The following is a 7,780-nucleotide window of genomic DNA, read 5'->3' on the forward strand; positions in this document are numbered from 1 at the left end:
CCAGCCACTGGATCGTGGAGGACCCAAGGCGACAATTGGCCAGTTTCTCTAAGAGGTGATTATGGGAAACCAGGTCAAAGGCTTTTTTGAAGTCAAGATATATGACATCAATCTCTTCTCCTTTGTCCAGGTGATAGGTCACCTGGTTGTAGAAGGAAATGAGATTGGTCAAGCAAGACCTACCCGCAACAAACCCATGCTGGCTATCCCTTATGATGTTGGCGTCGGCCAGTCCATTAAGGATGGCCTCTTTAATAAACTTTTCTAAGATCTTCCCCGGGATAGAAGTCAGGCTGATGGGCCTATAGTTAGCCGGATCCACTTTCCTCCCTTTCTTGAAGATAGGCACCACATTGGCCTTCTTCCAGTCTTCGGGCACTACACCAGAGCGCCAAGAGTTTTCAAAGATCCGTGCTAGAGGCTGGGCTATGATGCTCGCCAGCTCCTTGAGTACCCTGGGGTGAAGATTGTCAGGGCCGGCTGACTTGAAGGTATCCAGCTTCTCAAGAAGTTCCTTCACGAAGTCAGCATCAATGGAGGGCAGGGGATCACCCTCATCCGGACTTCCCTGTCCCGTAGCGGGCATGGGCGTCCCATGGGACTGATGAAAGACCGACGCAAAGTACCTATTTAATAGGTTGGCTTTTTCCTGGGCGTCAGTTATCAGGAGGTGACTCCCATCCTCCACCCTTTGTAGGCCTTTCTTTTTAGCCTCAGGAGCTCTGCTAGGTCAAGGACTTTTTATTGTCCTTGATGCTCAAAGCTAGGTGGAGTTCTGTTGAGAGTCTCTGGATTACGGTCAGAGGGGAGAGCGACAAGGGTGATGTGGGGGTCTGCTGTAGACTACCAGACCAGGAGGAAGTGGGTGATGGATGAAGCTTTCATAGAATAACAGGTGTGATCAGGCAACTTCTGCTACCTGTTTGAAGAATGGTTATTCTTCAAACAGGTAGCAAAAGTTGCCTGATCACAGCCCTGGTTCTCCTGGGGGTTTTCAGTCACTCTGACATCTGCTGGGAGGGCAATACAGCAGTGCACAGGCAATCCAGGAAGTATTTGGAGAGTGTTGGGGACAACTTCTTGATGCAAGTGCTGGAGTGGCCAATTAGGGTCCATGCTATGTTGACCTGCTGCTCACAAACGGATGAATTGGTGTGGAATGTAGTAGTGGATGTCAGCTTGGGCAGCAGTGACCATGAGATGATTCAGTTCAGGATCCTGAGGAAAAGAAGGAAGGAGAGCACGAGAGTAAGGACCCTGGACTTCAGAAAAGCAGACTTGGACTTGCTCAGGGAACAAATGGGCAGGATCCCATAGGAAGCCAGTCTAAGTGGGAGAGAAGTCCAGGAGAGGTGGCTACTTTCAAGAAATCTTACTGAGGGTTCAAGAACAAACCGTCCCAATGTGCAGGAAGAGTAGCAAGTATAGCAGAAGTTCAGCTGGGCTTATCAGGGAACTTCACTGAACTAAATCACAAAGGAATCTTATAAGAAATGGAAACTTGGACAAATAACATGGGAAGAATATAAGAGCATTGCTCAGGCAGTCAGGAAGGCCAAAGCGCAATTGGAGCTAGCAAAGGATGTAAAGGGTAACAAAAAAGGTTTCTACAAGTATGTTGGTAGCAAGAGGAGGATCAGGGAAAGTGTGGGCCCATTAGTGACAGGATGCAGAAAAGGCTGAAGTGCTCAGTGCCTTTTTTGCCTCCATCTTCACAGGCAAGGTCAGCTCCCAGACTACTGCACTGGGCAGCACAGTTTGGAAAGGAGGTGAGCAGCCTGCAGTGGTGAAATAATAGGTCAGGACCTATTTAGAAAAGCTGGATATGTACAAGTCCATGGGGCTAGGTGGGATGCACCCAAGGATGGTGAAGAAGTTGGCTGATGTGATTGTATAGCCACTGGTCATCATTTTTTAAAATCCCTGGTGATCAGGACAGGTCCTGGATGATTGGAAAAGTGCAAACGTAGTGCCCATGTATAAGAAAGGGAAAAAGGAGAATCCAGGGAACTACAGACCAGTCAGCCTCACCTCAGTCCCTGGAAAAATCATGGAAAAGATCCTCAAAGAATCCAGAACAGTCAGCATGGATTCACCCAGGACATGTCATGCCTGACCAACCTGATTGCCTTCTATGACTAGGTGTCTGGTTCTGGGTGCAGGGAGACCAGTGGATGTGGTATACCTTGACTTTAACAAGGCTTTTGATATGGCCTCCCACAATGTTCTCGCAGCCAAGCTAAGGAAATATGGGCTGGATGAATGAACTGTAAGGTGGATAGAAAACTGGCTGGAGCATCGGGCTCAGAGAATAGTAATCAATGGCTCAATGTCTAATTGGCAGCTAGTATCACATGGAGTGCCTCAGGACTGACCCCAGTTTTGTTCAATGTCTTCATCAAAGATCTGGAAGATGACATAGAGTGCATCCTCAGCAAGTCTGCAGATAACATCAAGCTGTGGGGAGTAGTAAATATGCTAGAGGGTAAGGCTAGGATTCAGAGTAACTTAGAGAAGTTGGAGGATTGGGCCAAAAGAAATCTCATGAGATTCAACAAGGACAAATGCAGAGTCCTGCACTTGGGACAGAACAATCCCATGCATCAGTATAAGCTGATGGCTGACTGGCTGGGCAGTAGCTCTGTAGAAAAGGACCTGGGATTACAGTGGACAAGAAGCTGAATATGAGCCAGCAGTGTGCCCTTGTTGCCAAGAAGGCTAATGGCATACTGGGCTGCATTGGTAGGAATGTAGCCAGCAGGTCAAGGGAAGTTATTATTCCCCTCTAGCATTTGAAGTAATGTGTTGAGTTTTGCCCCCCACAGAAAGGATGTGGACAAATTGGAAAGTCCAGCGGAGGGCAACAAAAATGGTGAAGGGTCTGAGGCACGTGAGTTATGAGGAGAGGCTGAGGGAAGTGGGCTTATTTAGTCTAGAGAAGAGAAGACTGAGGGGGGATTTAATAGCAGCCTTCAACTACCTGAAGGGGGGTTTGAAAGGATGGAACTAGACTCTTCTCAGTGGTGGCAGATGACAGAGCAAGGAACAACTGTGTCATGTTGCAGCAAGGGAAGTTTAGGTTAGATATTAGGAAGAGTTTTCTCACTAGGAAGGTAGTAAATACTTGAACAGGTTACCCAGGGAGGTGGTGGAAGCTCCATCGTTGGAGGTTTTCAAGCCTTGTCTAGACAAAGCTTTGGCTGGGATGATATAGTTGGGGATGGTCCTGCTATTCGCAGGGGTTTGGACTAGATGACCTCCTGAGGTCCCTTCCAACCCTAATTTTCTATGATTTCTATGATAACCTGGTAGATCCTGATCTGTAGTTTGGACCTGTCACTGGATCTTTCATTGTGGTCTGTATAATCCAGATCCTCTTCTTGGTCCCCATGTTCCTCATCATCTCAGCAGCAGTCAACCACTACTGATGGATGTTACTGCTTTGCTCACATGACCCAACTCAGGCAGTTGTACTAACACTACAATGGCACCCATCATCCATTACTCTACAGAACCGAGACATGATGAGCAGATGTTCTTCTAAGCTCTCATCTGCAGTCTCTTGAGGATCTAGCATGCTTCCCTTCTTTTATAGTATCTCCATTAGGCCACTGCAGAGACAGAAATCCATCACAGGCCCTAAAGAGCCGAGGGCACTAACACATAATGTTGGGAAGAAAGGATAGGAAGTGTGACAGAAGAGCAACCTGACCAAACACTTCATTGAATTGAAACTCAGCAAGGAAAGGTTAGATGGAGGATGGTAATAGACCAGGGATGGACAGTTATTTGGACTAGAAAGCCAATGAATACGTTTTGTTGAGCTATTGAGGGCTGGGGGGGAAGAGGTGCAGCGAGATGCTAATTGATCCTATCCTGCCTGCCAACAGCAGCCTGAGGAGGGAGGGTTGTGCCCCACACTGCTTTGCTGTGCTGCAGCTGGGGCCGGATCCAGGGCCAGGCTTGCACAGTGCAGCACATAGACTCCTCCACATCCCAGCAATCCACCTCCCACCCAGCTTCTTGTTATGCTGCACAGTCATTGCACTGTGGCTGCCAGCAGCGGGGCCCCACATGGGACGGGTTGCAATGCAGCACGCCGAGTAGCCATCCCATCTGCCTGCTGCAATGAGACGTTGCCACTACACCTTACCACCAGAAATTCAGTGGAAGCTGCCCCAGGCTGAGTCTTTCCCATGACCAGCATAAACTCATTTAGCAGTGCCGTGATGGCAGCAGTTCATTGCAGCAGGTGGGCAGGACAGCTACTCGGTGCGGTACATCTCACCCCGTCCCATGCGGGCCCGGCTACCAGTGGCTGTGGTGCCAGAACTGTACAGCTGCAGTGCAAACAGGAAGCCAGGTGAGAGGTGCAGTAGTGGAGGAGTCCACGTGCTGAGCAGCCTGGCTCAGCCCTTGTTAAGGCGGAGTAGAGCTGCACAGGGTGCAGCCTTCCTTTAGGCTTCCAGCAGCAGCTGGTGGGCTGGATAGAAGCAACTAGCAGGCTGGATATGGCCCGCAGGCCATATTTTGCCCACCCCTGTAATAGACTGTTCTGTTGCTGCAGGTGACAGGACAAGGAGTAACGTTCTTAAATTACAACAGGGGAGATTTAGGTTGGATATTAGGAAGAACTTTCTATAAGGATGGTTAAGCCTTGGAACAAACTACTTGGAGAGGTTGTGGAATCTCCATTCTTTGAAGTTAGTAAGAGCAAATTACACTAATGCTTTGACTGGCATAGTTTAGACATAAATGAACCTACCTTGAGCCAAGGGGTTGGACTAGATGACTAGATCCTGAGGTCCCTTCCAGACCCACATTTCTATTATATTATTTTCCCATCTTTTTCTAATGACCTCAGAGGACAGTGCCACCAGGGTGAAGAGCAACTGATAGAACAGGAAAAAACTGAAACAACTGAAGGAGGAAATAATAGAAAGAGGCTGGTGATCCACCTAGTTCTGTTTATCAGTTGGTTCAAAGCTTCATAGTTCTGTCCAAATCATTACTATACCCGGATAACCTCCAAAGTTCTATAAATTAGTAAATAAAAGCAACACACACATATGCTTTTCAACCTGTTAGGAAACATGGTGCCTTTTGCCCTTGTAAGGAGCTGGCCAATGGTAGAGTCGCTTTTTGCCTAAATTGGATTGTCAAACTCAGTTGCTAAAAATGAAGACTACAAAACAGAAGAGCCAGCTTGTGCAGAATGTTACGTCACATCCATTATCTCAACAAGAAAGGATTCCATGAGCACATATGCCTCCTGGGCACTATTCTCGCCTGCAGCTCCCAGTTAAAGACAAGGGCTCAAGAGGTAATCTCATTTATGTATATGATCTACACCAAGACCTCTTGGAGAGAAAAATTGACAAAACACAAAACAAAACAAAGAACCAGTGTGGCAAAACACTACTGGGTCAGAGAGTTTGATTATACAATGAACTTCCACTGTAAATCTAATCAATTCTGTATTTCAGCTACTTGGCAATACTGTATATAAAAAACTATATATGAATACATCCAAGCAAAACGTAACTCCATGAAGCCCAACAGATACCAACCATACTGACCTAAATTTTTCTCTGCAGCACAAACGGATCAAGTCAAAACGGACTTGGGGATTGTAACGTCCAATGTTGCAAAGTAGAAATTGCGAAGTGAACCAAAATTGAATCCAGAAACATCAGTTAGATACCTGGACTCCCTACCTATTGCACAGAAGAAGTTACAGTGGGATTCAGAATAACCTCTGGTGAGCTGAATGCTGAAGATAGTCATGCATGTCACAGACTCGTTCAGGGCTGCAGTGGTGTTCCTGCCTCCTTCTAGGGTTCGTAATGAATGTAGACTAAAGTCCTTTCTTTCCCAAAATAAGCAGAAATCACTCTCTTCTTTTAAACACCTTATTGGAGCAAGAACCCCTATTTTACAACATTTGGGTGGTTTGAGCTCTCACCTCATCACTAGGCTATAGATCAGGCTCCCTCTTAGTCCCGCAAAGCTGGACTTCCTTTCTGACTGGTAACCCTATTTCAATAGGAGTGGAGAGTGGCCCCATCCTAGAATAGCAAATAGCTTGGCGGGTAGGCACTCTCCACCAGGAGATGCTAGTCTGAATCCCCTTAGATAGGGGAAGGAGCCAAATACTGGTACTTCCTAGGTAAGGGCTCCTCCCATTGGCTATAAAAAGGATTGTGGTGTGTTAAGGCACTTCACACTTGGCCCATTCTGGTAGGCAAGATTGGAGAAAGCCTGTTGAATCAAGCTGCCCAGGGGAGATAGGCAGAAGAACATCTAGCTTCTGGATGCTGGGCAGCCTTAAGCACCACACTACTCAGCCCTGGCAAGACACAATTACAGGATTTTATGGTGGCAAGATGCCACAGGTTGTGGTAGCAGTAGAATGTGCCAAGGCAGATTTCAAAACTGATTTTGTACCTAGGCCCAGGTAAGTGTTTTTTGTGACTGTCTTTGAGATACTATACTATCAGGCATTACAGTAGAGATAAGACAGCTGAGAAGACCCAATACTGTAAATACAGTAAGTGTGCTAATAATTAGATAATGCTGCATGCTATAAGATTTTCATAGTTTGGTCTGTCGGCCATCACAGTGGTCCACGGCAGGACCGAAGCAACACAGGCTTAGGAGCTGGGTGAGTAGCAGGGAATTGAGAGAAAGTCTCCCAGGTAGCAGGTCACAGAATGAAGTACACGGTGCTCTCAGAAACCTGGGAGTCATCATTTCCTACCTACAGAAAGGGGCCTCCAAATCTTTCATTCTGTTAATCATTGGTAAAAACAAAAACAAAAAAACTATGCTTGTTACAGACAACAGCCCTTCACCATGGTCCTCTGAAAATTTTAGTGCTCATTTGGAGCTGCAGGCAAGTGTATCCTGTGCCTACAATGCTAAATGGGCACTACCAAAGAGAGGCCAAGGCAGGCAGCGGAGTTATTGGAGGGAGAGAGTGATGATGGCTGAGTCACTTCTGAAGTTACAGTGCTAACAGTTCAGGCCCCTCTGCCTATGGCACCCAGTGGGTCCTATCCAGGGGCAACTGCTATATCACTGATGGCAAAGTATACAACAGTAGCTTATATGATGTGACAGTGGAAATCTGGGTTAGCATCTTATAGCATTGCTACAAGCTCAGGTACGGAGCTGGATTCCAGCTTTTTTCACCACCTAAGCAATAAAACATGCAGCCTTCTAGGGTAAGTACAAAGGAGTTTATTATCTTGGCTCTGACTTGCTCTGTGGTCCTGGCTTAACTACTGATTTTATCACACCACCTATAAAAGGAGTTAGGAAGGCTTATCTACCTCACTGGCATAGTGTGACTATGTTGCTCCAGTGAAGCAAGGCCCTACATTTACCTTCAGTATTCATCTGCTGGTAATGTCAGTTTCTGGAAGTTGTATCCAGTCAGTTGCAAAGTATGTTCTAGGTATCAGTGGATGGAGTCCTATCAATTTTGTAGGAAATTAAATATAAAAAGCACCTGATTTCCACCAAGAAAATTGTTATGCCTATTGTGGGGGACTGATGGTGAATCAGAGCCCTGAAAGCTTCCTCTGCCTGCACCAAAGGGGCATTATGTGAGCCTGATTTTATTGGAACTCAGGTTGCATGAAGCCTTTTGCCTCACTTTTTCAGCTAGGTTTTCTCCATTTCTCCTTCTGCCAGCACCCCTTTTTTCCTCCTTTGATGCTTATGGAGCAACTACTTGGTATATCAGTGTTTTTCCTCAGCTACTGGATATTGTGAA

The sequence above is a fragment of the Alligator sinensis genome, unplaced genomic scaffold (genome assembly GCF_000455745.1).
Source record: "Alligator sinensis unplaced genomic scaffold, ASM45574v1 scaffold437_1, whole genome shotgun sequence".
Classification (NCBI taxonomy): Eukaryota; Metazoa; Chordata; order Crocodylia; family Alligatoridae; genus Alligator; species Alligator sinensis.